Source organism: Cyanistes caeruleus, chromosome 1 (assembly GCF_971803275.1).
Source record: "Cyanistes caeruleus chromosome 1, bCyaCae1.hap1.1, whole genome shotgun sequence".
Lineage (NCBI taxonomy): Eukaryota > Metazoa > Chordata > Aves > Passeriformes > Paridae > Cyanistes > Cyanistes caeruleus.
In genome coordinates this window covers 94,001,970-94,016,211 of record NC_141701.1, presented here as the reverse complement: position 1 = coordinate 94,016,211, position 14,242 = coordinate 94,001,970, and the positions used below count along the sequence as shown (strand labels likewise).

The 14,242-nt window shown below is 39.2% G+C and overlaps 1 protein-coding gene and 1 long non-coding RNA gene across 4 annotated transcripts in view; one reads left to right on the top strand and one right to left on the bottom strand.

The window, feature by feature from the left end:
- Positions 1-8,765: 8,765 nt before the first annotated feature.
- LOC111923722 (uncharacterized) lies at positions 8,766-12,629 on the bottom strand. The gene is made up of 2 exons (XR_002861231.2): positions 12,259-12,629; positions 8,766-10,541 (listed from the first exon to the last, which is right to left on the bottom strand). It is a non-coding gene; the product is annotated as an uncharacterized LOC111923722 (long non-coding RNA).
- A 214-nt stretch (positions 12,630-12,843) lies between these two features.
- KIAA0319 (KIAA0319 ortholog) overlaps positions 12,844-14,242 on the top strand; it is a 56,197-nt gene continuing 54,798 nt past the window's right edge. Inside the window, exon 1 of one of the 3 annotated variants that reach the window (XM_023919628.2) lies at positions 12,844-13,032. The gene's annotated coding sequence lies outside the window, so the exon portion shown is untranslated. Of the gene's footprint in view, positions 13,033-13,111; positions 13,312-14,242 lie in introns of those variants that run through there. The other 2 variants (XM_023919629.2, XM_086842882.1) reach the window with 2 other exon arrangements.

Below are 14,242 nucleotides of genomic sequence, written 5' to 3'. Positions count from 1 at the left end.
AGTTTAACTGCCTTAGCCTTTGGTCATCAGAAGTTTGTAGTTTCCTACATTAGTAGGTAAATAGATACATTTAATTTCATAGAGCTCTTCTAGTCTTTAAATAGTCCTTAAATTATAGAAATAATTAAAATATTGTAACAAATATATTTGTTTAATTATTTTCATATCTAAGTAGAGAAATATTTTTTATCAGATAGTTGCCCTTTCTAAAACAAAATTAAAGTTAATGCTAAGTAAAAAATATATGAATATGAATGTCACACCATAGAGCAAACTTCTAAAACCTCTCCCTCTGGTTCTTTTCCAGACTTCCCACATCAATCACATAGCACTGTCTTTCACTCCATCTGGTTTGCCAAACTCTGTGAATGCTAATTCAGCCTTTAGTAATTATATACTAAGAACGGCTTTTTTCTCCACTTCTACCTAAAAGTAAAAAGATGTTTCCATACTCCTTGAGGAAGGAAAGGCTTTTGAAAAGAGTATTAAAAGAAAGCTGCAACAAACTCATATAAACTCAGATAATAAATGGGCATGGAGTTTTGCATGTACAATCACTTAGAAGTGAATGGTGACCAGATAGACCAAAGGTTGGACTTGATGATTTTGGAGATTTTTTTCAACCTTAATGCTTCCAGATTCTATGATACAATGGCCAAAGCATACATGTTCTGTAAAGAGAAATCGTTTAGAATGAGATAATTAATATTCAACGTTCATTTAGTTAATGAATACAGTCTTGATCCTAACTTTCAAATAAATTACTAGGTTGCACATAGTGCTCTAATAATTTGAACTAGTTATTGCATTCTATGTGCAGATTATTTGTTTCAATTATCTGCAGAAAGTAAAGGAATCCTTTTAGATTTTTTTAAAGAAAAAGTGAAATTAAAATCTAGTTGTTAGAGATTTTTGCTTTTTTGGAAGATAATATTTAGGTATTCTAGTATATCTGTACACTTTAAAGTTCTTAGTGCCATGAAGTACTAAATTAGAAAATCTCTCAAACCACCTCTAATGAAGTAGCAATTTTGCATGTTTCACAAAACAACCATTGGTGCAATTTATTATCATGCCTAAATTAATGAAGGCTCCAAGGACAGATAAAGCTTATATTTTTTACAATTACAAGGTCACATACGAACCATTATTTCAGAGCAGTCATTTACAATCACACTTTTCCAGGAGTAGTCTGGTTATCTGCCATAGTCTTACTCACATTAGCTTCAGTAAATATCTCCTAATTGACTTAGAAGCTCAGTTTTCAATATTTATGATGTACTAATTCTATTAGATACCCATCCTAGCACTGTTTTCTCTGTTTCTTCTGCTAACATGTATTTCTCCAGTTTCTCCAACCAGAAAAACCAGGGTTTTTCTAGACCCTCATTTTCAGGAGCCATCCTTTCGTATGGCTATGCTTTGGGAGTTTTCAAATGTTATCAGAAGTTCCTAGTAAGAAAGGGTATCCAAAAAAAACCCTTCACCTTCACCCCAGGAATAATAAACCTGTTATTTCTCTATTTTTAGGCAAAGTAATCATATTCCTCTGCTGAGGTGCATATCCCCCCACCACCCCTTGGGCTGCTTAACAATTTTAGGAATGATTGTTTGGCTAAAGCCTTGATTAATGCCTCTTATGCAGTTAAGCTCTCCTTCAGATCATTGCAAACACTGTCTACTCCCAGGAATCTCTGCTGTCTACTGAGGTCCTGTTTCCTAACAAAGAGCATCCCTAGGCTTCATGTAAACCGTTCTAGACTGATTCTAGTCTGATTTTACTTTGTGTGCTTTATAGTATAGTATATAGTAATACAATGAACCTTATCATCAAACTTTGTGCTTTGGCAAATTTATATTTAACCTGCTTTTGTTGGTATTTTGATCCGTGTTTCTCTAAGTGACCTAGACCACTCATTCACAACAGTCTCTCTCACCTTTCACTTTTCAGATATTTCTTTCAGCTTCCTAATGACCTACAGTGCTGCTTTCTCATTGTCACCTATTTAATTGAAAGTCTTTTTAGCAGTTAATTTCACTTTAGATATCTCAGTATCTGATTTCTTGTTGTAAAAGTCTCTGGCTGTAATTGCCTTTCTGTCCTTTGATTAAAGCAGCTTTCATACCCTAAATCAGTGCTGGTGGCTTGTCCTGCAATAAGCTCAATGACATCATCACAACACCTTCTCCTTTCCCTGCAATCACATTCCAAGGTTCTCTTACTATGTTCTATTGGCATTCTTTGCTTTTCCCTGTTTTAATAAATTTGTCAGATACAGTGCTTCCTAACAGCCTGAGATGAGTCTGGAGCTGTAAGCATGAATAAATCTTCTATGGCTCTTATGCTTCCCTTTTGGATGCAGTAACTGGCCACTATGAGGCAAAGGCAGTTTCATAGATATAAAACTTCAGCTGCAAGCATAATAATCTCACTGAAGTACCCTCACTGCCCTCTACTCTGACCCTACAACGTTCTCCCACCAGGCTCAGCAGTAAGGACTCCAGACCCATACAAAAGATGCAGCATGAGAATTCAAGGGGAAGAAAGAAAGGATCAAGCCTCCTGTACCGAGTCTTAGATCTCCTCTCCTCCATGCCAGTTTCTTCTCAAAGGATGCTGTGTTGTTCCTAGATAAAAGTACACTGTAAAAACTCTTTTTTTTTTTTAGCAGGGCTTACACTGACTTGCTTCCCACAGCAGTTCCCAGAGTACAGCTGAAGCCAGTTACAGTTTTCTATTGCAGCTCTAGAGAGCAGTCAAGACCAGACAGATCAAAGTATTTTCACAGTCCTTCTTTCAAACTGTCTTTCCCCATTTCTTAGTCTTGATCTGAACATCTTACTCAAGACAGCAACATAGATAGTTTTTCACTATGGAAGTACTTGACACAATTTGACACCTGTTTCTTGAATGACACAGAAGAATAAATATTTTATATCAAAGACAAACCAAGGCTAGATCAGAATTCAGTATTTCTTTATATGACATCTATAACACACACTGACTAAACAATATGCTCATAGTGCAAGGCTATTTTACTTGACCTAGGTGTCATCAGAAAGGAAAAGGCTACAGAAAGGTGATCTCGTTTTCTTTATCATATGTATTGTATGTAGCTTTTTGCTTCATGTATTGGAAACATAAAATCATAGAGTAGCTTGGATGGGAGAAACCTTAAAGAACAAGTTCCAACCCCCAATAATGATTACAATGATAAGACATTTAACGATAAAAATTATAATGATTATAATGATGAGGCATAACCCATTTCAAATTATTAGTTTCAGGCCAGTGTCTCCAGGTATTAAATATCAATTATTTCCTATTTTGTGTAGGTAGGTAGGTTAGATAGTCAGTTATCCATAGACATTGTTTTGGTTTCCGTGGTTACTCAGGTGATTCTGGCACTATTCTTCCACACCATTGGTTGCCACGGATACAAGTTGTCATCAAATACAGCAGCTACAAGTCAAGACTGCAGGGATATAGTCCTCCTACCTGCTGAACATATATGCAATATAACTTGTTTGACACAGCATTTGAATCCTGAGGGCATAATCAGTGGAGTTCTTTGAGTTAACCAGGTTAATAAATTTGTTATAAAAGGAGAGGATACTCACCAACCATAAAATGGATATGACATGGCTATGTATTGGATATGACATGGCTATATGAAATAAAGTACTTGAGTACCTTCTGGCAAAAGATAGGAATATCCTGATCCTAACTGTATTATAAATTATATATTATAAATTATATATATATTATAAATTATAATTATTCCAACCCAGACCAACAAAAACTGAATCAGAGAAGAGTGCTTTCTACCGTTAAGGCCAATATTATCTTACCAATGGGGAAAATCTCCTGCATTGTAGAATAGGTACTTGTTAAAAAGAATCCACAGTATTTGCAAATGTCTGCTGCAATATGTGAGCTGACAAAATGAGACCAAACAGCCTATAAATGAAAAAAGAGATAGAATAGGAAGTGCACTAAACTAGGTTTACGTTTCTCTGCTCACAAAATTGCAAAAAGAGCTTTACGTGAGCACTAGTATGCCTAAGGGCCTAAACTAGAAGGAAATGCACAGTAGACACAGTTAACCTGTATTCAGAGACTGAGCCTTTAATGACCTCCATCAGATAGCATGGAAAAAATAAATGCTATTTGTAATTTTGCAGTCCACATATATTAAAAAAATAAACCCCTGTATTTTCATTAGAACACAGTTTGCTAAGATCAAAGCTTTAAGTTATTTCAAATGGAAAAAAATAAGACTACCTCTACTTTTCAGATATAACAAACAAGTTGCTGAAAATTACTAACTTCTTATCTTGTAAAAACTCACAAAATATTACAGGGTGCTATAGCGCATTATATCATCCTAGTTACAATAATATTTATTCTTTAATAGGCAGTATAAAGTATAATCTAGAAACCTTTCTGAATATTATTGCTGTCTGAAATGACAGATCATATTTCTGAAGTAGAATATGAATCTGAATAAAAAACACTTTTCCCTCCATGAAAGAGTAATTTTTTAATAGATGTTCATTCTCTGCTGTAAGTTCTAGTAATCCTGAGAATTAAGTGTCAAAATAAAAACTTGAATTGTTTTTCTTCTGTCTTGATATTTTTTGGGATCTATGTTTGTAAATTGATATTCTTTATTTGTTTTTTATAATATAATTAGTAATTCTTTTTCTTCTGTCAAATTGTCTCCTTTCTTTTAAACAGACTTTAGCAACTTACATTGAATTTTGAGTTTTGAGTTTGCTAGCTGATTAAGAATGCTAGTAGTCAGATGTGTAAACATCTCCATGGAGAGATTTGCAAATTCATAATCATCATACTTAATTTAGGACCAAATTAAATAATATTAACTGTAGTTGAGGAATGACTTCTTAAGTTACCACTATTATGAACCAAAGGCATTAAATTTACAAGCAGAATTCACTAGGATGCTGCAAGCCTTATGTGAACGCTGGACCTCAAAACACTGCTAATTGAGCAGAAAACATTCTAGTAACACTGTCAAAAGTGTTGACACAAAGTATGGTGATAAATCTCTAGGCTTGACCTGAACACAAAAGTGAAATTGGAATGTTTATCTCAAACATTAGCAAGATTTTGGGTCCACGATTTTCATGTGACTTGCCATGAACTGGCCAAAATCACCTTTCTAGAAGACTTGCACTCTTACCCATAGAACATGCTTCTGTGTGTTGGAAAATGGCTGCATGGAAACAGAAAAAATATACTGCAGAATTTCAGCAATACTGAAAAAAATTTGTGTAAAGCAATATGATGCACCGTACCTTTCTAGGGTAGGTTCAGGATATCAGACTTTTCTGATGCCTGTTCTGAGTCACTTATTTGACAATTCAACCTCCCTATGCTTTATCTGAGTTTTTTTGAGGATACCAAGCTGTAAGTGTTTGAAGCCTAAGAGCCCTGTAACTTCTGCCAACAGATGGTACAGAAACTAAGAGCTAACACAGGGTCAAAGGAAACTTGGATGCTGAAGGACTAGAAATACACAGAAATACCACAATCAGTTCACAAGCACTGAGACAAAACCAGCTGGATGCTGAGCAAATGTAAAAGCTACCATATATATTTTTCCCTAGCTGTCTGATTTGGGCAACAATACAGGACAGGGTACTGCACTAAATGAACATTTGGCTTGACTGTGCTTATGTAAGAAACCCTTGACATGTAATTTTAACAATCAGCTCTCCAACATAAAAGAGAGTAAGCATGAATGTTACATGAAAGATTCTGCTCAAGATAAAACTACATGTGAGATACAAAAACACTGAAGCTCATCCTGCATAATTGGAAATAGCCTGGATTTTCCATTCTGAGCCCTACACATCTCCCTGTAACTATAAACAGTACAGTGATATGGTTATAAAAATGAACCATGATGACACCATTTCTATTTTCAAAAGCTTTTATCTGCTTTAATTTCCCTGTTCAAGTCAGCTATTTCTTTTAGGAAGGCTGGTACTGCAGTACAATTTTCAGTTGAGTACCTTTGTCACCATGGGCCAAAAAGGCAGCAGGACCAGTCATTTTATTCTAGTTTGATGTGTGCAAACTATGTCAGTGTGTTTAATTCCTCTGTTTTCTACTGCTGACTTGTTTATAAGGACTAATTAATGCTACGGGGACCAAATATGTATTGCAGGCAACAACAATAAACTTTCAAAACACAACAGGAGGATAGCTGCAGGGATCAGAGGGGTAAGAGCCCCTCTCACCTCCTGTTTCACCACATACCCTTTCCTCCCCTCTCACCTTGCTGGCTACTGCTGGCCTGGCCTTGCTGGGCATTGCACGGTGCCCTCAGCTGAGGCAGGGGGCTCATTCTGCTCATACAAGAGGGTGCTCATGACCTATAGCCACAGTCATGGGCATGCCTCTGCTGCAGGAGGTCATGGCATCACATGAAATCACTAAGAACATTCAAATTGAGGAGAGGGACAGACTGTGAGAAGTAGCCCATCCTCCTCGAACAGGAGCCCTGGTCTCCTGCTGCCTCAATGGACTGCCCAGGTGTAAAGGAAAGTCACATCTAGACACAGGCCTTCATTATTTTTGGCTACATGAAGGGAAACCATGATATGACAACTGAAATAAAATTTTTAAGGACCTATTCTTAACATACCCAGAAAGCTTCTAAGGAGTAACTTGGCTTAGAAACATCATTGTAAAGTCTCATGACAGCTAAGGCAGAAACTCAGTATTAGATTTATTCATTTATGCTCCCAAATAACTAAAAGCTCATAAAATCCTCAGATACATATTATTTTTTATGGAACAGCTCTCAAACATTCCAGTAATAAAGTGTATTTGTGGGGTTTTTTTGCTTGGTTGAGTTTTTTTTTTTCTTTGTGTTTTGGGTTTTTTTTAGGGGGGAAGAGTTGGGGTTTTGTGGTCCTGTTGTTTTGGTTTTGGTTTAGTGGGGGTTTTTTGATTTGTTTTTTTGGTTTTTTTTGGCTGGTTTGGGTTTTTTTTCATTTTGAAAAGCTTTTTGTTTACTTAGATTTCCAAGGAAATGATGATAGAGAAAAGTGTGGTTTAACCTCGTTTGTGGTTTCCCACATTGCCAAACTGTGTCTTTTATACTTGCTTTTTTTACACCTTTAACCTATGTGGGTTTTTTACAAGGAATGAACCTGATGTTAAATTAAATTACTTGGTCCAGATTAAGTGACAGGGAGTGTTCCATTGCTAAGAACCGGGACTGTGATTTAAGTGATAGCAGTGGTATGAAATTTGGAAGTCTAATTATTAGGGTCATATGATGGAGAAAAAGACAGTCTAGTTAAGACTCACAATCTCAGTTCATATTTACTGCCATTTTTATGGAATTGCTGCACCAGCTGTGTCTCTACACCTGTACCTTTGACAAAGCAAGTGTTCCCTGTTCTCCTACATCTGGTTGTGAGTGACAATGCCAGCAAAAGCAAAGAGTGCTCTTAGTTTTTATTTGCTTCACATTCTCTTCCTTCTTGCTGAGAGGAAAGAAAAACCATGAGGTTTGCTTTCATCATTTACATCTCCTATCCTTCCCTGGGAGCTGCAGCCAAAGGATTCATGAGGAAGGTGAAGACAGGGAGTGGGAATTTAACATTCCTAAGGATCCCTGAGAAAGGGAAAGCATGATAAACTCATGCAAAGAAGCACCATTACATTTACACGCCCTTCTAGATGATGGCTACTTTTGTTTCTCTGTGTACCTTCTGGACTATTTTGAAAGAAAAGAAAAATGCTATTAATGGGTGATGTTGTAGGACAGGTTTTTAATTTGGAGAAGAAATAAAAGAAAAAAGAGTTTTCAGAACTTTGAGTGACTTAGCATCATGCCTAAGCTGCAGATCCATCTCTTGTGCTGACTAACTGCTCCCTCCTTTGATCAGTAGTGCTTCTTCACCTTTGAGTGAGTGAGTGAGTGGGGATGTAATATTTTTATTAGATACAAGCAAAGTCATAACACTTTGTAAGAGACAATTCATTTTTCTAATAGCAAAGACAGGCAAGAAGAAGATTATATTTGGGGCAATTAAGTTGTTAGTCATTCTTCCAGAATGAGACAATCTTGCATACAGCTTTTAAAAACCTTTTTGAACTACAACACAGGAGTCATATTATTAAAAAAAAAAAAAAAAAAAAAAAAAAAAAAAAAAACATAAATGCTGAATGTTTTACTGACTACTGAATATTAAGCAAGCACTACATCGTTAATTAAATACATTTTAAACCACTTAATAAGTACCAAAATTACTGACAGTCAAGTGACAGTCTTTGTAACAATTTACCTCTTACATTGATGTAAAAGGCAAAATTAACTGCTGAATATGGCAACTCAAACTGGTAAGATGACACCATAAATATTTAACGTTATAATAACAAAATAAATAAAACAATAACAAATATATAGATAATAAATTAATATTTATAATATATAATTAAATAATGATTTATAATTATGTATTATATACAATAAAATAAACAACAAAAAATAACACAATAATAACCTAATATAAATAACCTAACAAAATATTTATTAGGCTATAACTTAGAATTCAAATTCTTTTCCTGAATCAGCGATATGATATCATGGAAACTATCCATGCCAAAGGATTTACACAAACATGGAATACAAGAATATGCAGTGATTATCTCTTATTGATAATCAGTAACAACAATAATATTGTTGATATTATTATAATATTATTGATAAAATTATGTATTGTCAGAAGCATTATTTTATTAATACTTTGATTTAGGTATCAAAAAAAGCAACTTCTGAGATCCAGGCAAAACTTTAAACATTTCTAAATGAAAATAGCTTGAAATTACTAAAACAGAAGATCTATAACAAAATAAGGAAATGTTAAACTACTGTGAGGTAAATAATAATTAGATGGATTTTTTTGAAAAAGGGGGAGAAGCAAAACCACAGTAATAACAGGAAGTCATTTTATCATGATTAACAGTATACCTCTAAAGAACATTTATGCTCTTAGCTATTGAAAGTAATCTGATCTTAACTGTAGAAAATAATCTGAAATCGTGAGTAACAAAAACTTGTTTACAAAGAGGCTGTCATTTCAGTAAGGCTGCGAAAATGGGAGGCTTAAATGGAAGATGCAATAGGCAGGAATGTTGTTACATTACAATTGAAATGAAAGTAATATCGCATCTGCAACAACCCATGGTAAAATCATTACTGTCATTATTTACAGATTCATGCATACTCAACAAGAAATGGACTTAATAACATACAGAAATGTTGCAAAACTACAGTTTTGATTAAGGAAAAGGGAAATGACTAGATAAAATATAACATACTTTAACAACAGAAAGAAGGAAAGGATTACACCATGTCACTCTAACCTTTTGCACTCTTACTAGATTTCCCGATACTGCCACTGGTAGGACAGAGAAGCCAATAAAAATCTACTCAAACACAATTTCTCAAGGCAGAAGCTTTACCTGGGCTGGCAGTAGAAATGACATGTAAGAACAACTGACACAGGGGACAAATGCAGCCAAGGGGAACTCACCTCATTCCAGCTGTCAAAAACTTTTGCAACTATTGATGAATAAAAAAAACCAAAAAACCAAAACTGTCTCAGATGAAGATGAATACTACTCTTTTTCAGTGTTGATAGACTCTTCTTTGAAACAGATGAAGATATTTTACCTATTTAAATGGGAGGTGGGAAAATGTTATTTTCAGACAAGTGCAACACTATTTAATAAGTAATGTGACCTAAGTGGCAAACAGATGTCACAGGGAAAACTTCTGTGCAGCTAGTTTATCAAACCAGTTGAAAAGGGAAAGGCAAGTAGGGTGCAGGGTGACTGGAAGGTCTGCACCAGCCCCCTGTGGTAGGAGGAACCTCCTGTATGTCACCATAATGTTGTGTTATGCCTCAGGTCAGGGCTTCCCTGACACAGCAAGAAGGTGCTCATAAGGTGCACTTGGCAGTGATAGAGGGTGCATGTCAGAGGCAGACTCTAAAATGAACCTGGATATCTGACACTGAGTTAATTGTCCTGGGTGATGACAGCTTCACAAGACTTTTGTCTGATCAAATAAAAGGACTTACTGTGGGAAGGCAGCTGGAGGTAACCAGATCAACATTTATCTAGAAGGCTACATTTTTAAGAGTCAATAATTTTCAGATGGCATTATAGCATGCTAAGACTATTATTTTTGGAGGATTAAGCCTATTAATTTATCAATTTTATGAAAGGCAATAATTGGCTCAGCAAGAAAATGCCTTCTTAGCCTTAATCATCTGCAAAAATCCTGCCTTCATGATGTGTTTTGCCATTTCATAGCATTTCTGAAGTTTGCAGACTAGCAGAAGAACAGGCACCAGGTGCTGCTGCTGCTGGGTTTTTCAAACAGGAGGTCTTTGCTTCAAATCCTTTGTGTTTGCATAGGAGCAACTGCTTCTTGATTATTCAGTGGAGAAAACAATCTGGAAAGTCAAGGACACTGGATCAGCTACCCCTGTGCAGGGAAAGAAAATAGGGAGAGTTATTGCTTTCATCCTTTTCACCCTGTTTTAGTTAAAATAGTGGGAAGAAGCTCCTGACAGAACATGCAGAAGACTTGTCCCTAAGCCTGTGCTGTGCTAAGGAGCCTTTTGCATACCTGCACAGATCATTTAAAAAGTGCTAACACTGAGTGAATAATCCTTCCTGCAGAGAAAATAATTTTTAAAAGAATGGTGCCACTATATCTGGTGGCAGTCAGTAAAATTAGGATCACACAACCATATGAAGAATTGGAGGACAATTTTCTTCTTCCACTGAGTGAATAAATCGAGTCCCAGTGCTGGCAGGAAGGCTCCAAGGCATGACAAATGAGGCTGCCACAAAGGAAAGATATCCAGGCTTCCTCTCTCTGCACATACATCCTCTTCCAAGTCAAGTAGACTTGGTCACCAACAGAAATAATTTGTCTCTACCTTTTGTGTTGTTATTAGAACATTTTTTTAGGGATCCACATGACACCTTTTTACTTCAAATAAGTAGACTCAATCTCTCTAAGCTGGCCAAAACAGACAACATGCAGAAATTACAGGAACTGTGGAATCAAAATTGGCACAAGAACATGGGAGGGGCAGGGGAGGAAGTCAACAGACAGCTCCTTTACATTCTTTCATATACATTCAGAAGGAATCCACTATTAGAGTTCTGAGATATCATTCCTTAATTTAGAGAGCAAGCACATGAGTCACGACCTTCCCATACTGAGGAAGACATAAGCAGCTTCAGAAAATACCATAACAGACCATTGTTGAAAACAGTTTGGTAGGGTGAGAATCAGACAAAGAGGTAAAAGCTGTTGTTCACTCAAGAGATTACATTTTTACATCTTTAAAATGGTTTCTTTTTTTTTTTCTTCATCCTGTAGTACCTGCAAAACACTATTTACCCCAAGCCAAGCACTGGCAATCCATTAAAGACTGAGCAGAACTTGGCAGTACAGAAGCATCACTAACAGGTGGAACAGAAGTTCTGGGACCTTGATGGGCTGGTGCAAAGCAGCATGAAACCTTTACAAGTTTGAAATGCACTGTTCTTTTTGTTTTCTTTCACTTAAACATGAAGTTGCTTAATTTAAAATGTTGCTGAGGCAGATATACTTAAATCACTTCTCTATGTCACATGGACTTTGGTGTTGAGTAGAAAAATGCCTCTTTTCGAATCAAATTGGTCTATTATTTTAAAGTGGAGCTGTAAAAATCTAAGACACAATTAAACCATTTCTGCATGCCCTGACTGCAAACTGAAAATGGGAATGTGGCAAGGATAGAGCAAAATCAAAGAGAAATGCTAAATGTTTTGTTGAAAAGCTGTTCTCCATAAGCTATGGGTTTTCTTGCAGAGGCTTCCAACAGAGGTATTTGTCATTAGGATATGGGACTTCGCCAGATGAGCAGCATTGGCTCCCCAACCCAACGTTTATCAGAAAATTGGAAAGGTAAGGATCAGAAGGAAGGTAGAATGAGGATGTGTGAGCTGGGGAGTATGCCCCAGGGCAGCTCATGCCCGACAGGTGCTGGCCTGCTGCAGTCTCCCAGCAGCCAGTCACCGTGGGAAATCTCCACCAGCAGTGACAGTGTCCCCAAAACACTGCACGTGGAAACAGAGCAGCGAAAAGCTGTGCAGGCAGCAAAAGCAGGGAGACCTGCAGGCAGGGATTGGGTGTGGGATCCCACCTTCGAGGCCCCTTGGCAGACCAACAGCAATACCGTGGTCGCCTGTCGGATGCTGGTACCCAAAGGGGCGTGAGGCAGAGGGCTCGGCTGCCTTTCCGCCACAGCTTCTTGGCTCGACACCTTCAGACCTTTGCCGAAGGTCTTCAGACCTGGGAGACCTCTCGCTGCTCTATCTCCAGGTCGCGCCCATGGAACAGTAAAAGCCCTGTCGGTGCAATACCGTGGAAGGTGCCACGGCTCCACCACGGAGCACAGCAGTGGGAGCGGGACCCCTCGCCAAGGGGGCTGCGCCTCCCGCTCGCCCCCTCCTCAAGATGGAGAAGCGGCACTTCCTCGCCTTAGAGCCGGCAGGAGCCCCCCTCCACTCCCTCTTGGGATGGAGCTGGACCAACCCCACCTCCCCGCCGGGGGCCGCCTCCCACCCCTCCCCTGCCGTGCCCAGGGCGGCCGCGGCTGCCCACAGGTGCGGCCCGCTCCCGCGGCGGCGGGCGCTGCGTGCCCGGCGGGGTCTGTGGGCAGCGATCCTGCGCGGAACGTGGCGGCCGCCCCTCGGCAGCGGCGTGGAGGGACGGCGCCTGCTCCTGAGTCAGCAACGGCGAGGAGGTGGCGGCGGCACCTCCCGCCCAGCCCAGCCCGGCCCGGCCCGGCCCCGGCCCCGGCCCCGGCCCCGGCCCCGGCCCCGGCCCCACGCCCGCTCCCAGCTCGCGGCTCCCAGCACCCGCGGAAGGGAGCGAGGGAGGGGCGGCGGGGCCGCCGGCTCCTGCCCTCCGCTAGGTAGGATCGCCATGAGATGGGATCGCCGCCGCGGCCTGGGTGAGGGTGGGGAGGGGGCGGAAAAGGGAGCCGGTGCTCCGGGTGAGGCGCTCCCCGAGCTGAGCGCTGGGCAGCCGCCCTCGGCTCCCGGCGGGGCGCAGCCCGGGCTCCGGGGAAAGGAGTTCTGGCACGGCTGGGAACGCCGGGCTGGAAGACTGCAGGACAGCGGTAGCGATGAGCCACCCGGTCTTCCAGGGAGTTCTCCTTCACTCCTTGACTCCCCCGTCTTCGTGTAGCGAAGTGTGTATCCTATGCGACCTGTTAGGCCGGGAGCGTGGGGAGATACAGCAGTGGGCTGCTTTGGGGAAACGCGTGTGTGTTGGTGTTCAGTTGGCAGATAGATCTATCTATTTATGTACGTGTAGAAAAATGAGTATTTATGTATGAAGGATCCGTTTTGATAGGATATTTCTTAGGTGTTCATGTGCATTTAGCTATATCTGATTCAAGATCAGAAATCATAGCTTTATGTTGTTCTCTGTGTGTGTGTATATTGATATTTATACATCTAAGGAATATAAAAATATTACTCTTGCCAAGCTGCCCTCCAGTCTTCTGTCAAAGTGTGTTTTTGTTACAGCCTAGATATGTATTTATGTGTCTGCTGAGAATGGTGCTAATGGTGTATGTGAAATGCTTTGTTAGATTGCATTCTGAACAGTGGAACAGAGCTTAAGCAGGAGAAAGTGCTATGTGTGATTTTTATATCACTGCAGTTTTGGGTGTTATCTGCATTATGGTTGCTATACAGAAACATTTCCGTCTTTCTTCTGACCCTCTTCAGGCATCTATTGCAGAATTCTCAGATAGTTGAGGGGACAAAATGAAATGTAAACTGTTTTGCCCTCTGTTCCTCCCTTATCTGTTTATACTGTAGGAACACTCTCATGTTCCTCACACTTACTGCATGGCAAGATAGTGGAGTTGATATATTAAACTCTGGGGTCAGTTCTCTGTTTTTGCCTTTGCAATATCTTGTAGCTGGAGACTGATCCTCAGCCACACAATTTTGAGAGATGTTTGTTTCATGTAAGTATCATGTAATCATCCTTGTGTTTGATGAGATTTGACTGTTGCAGTTGATGTTTCACAGTTAGGCATTTCACTGAGCCAAATTCATATCTCTAAAAACCTGGCATAATGCAGTTAATAGGTGATATTGTCTTTACTA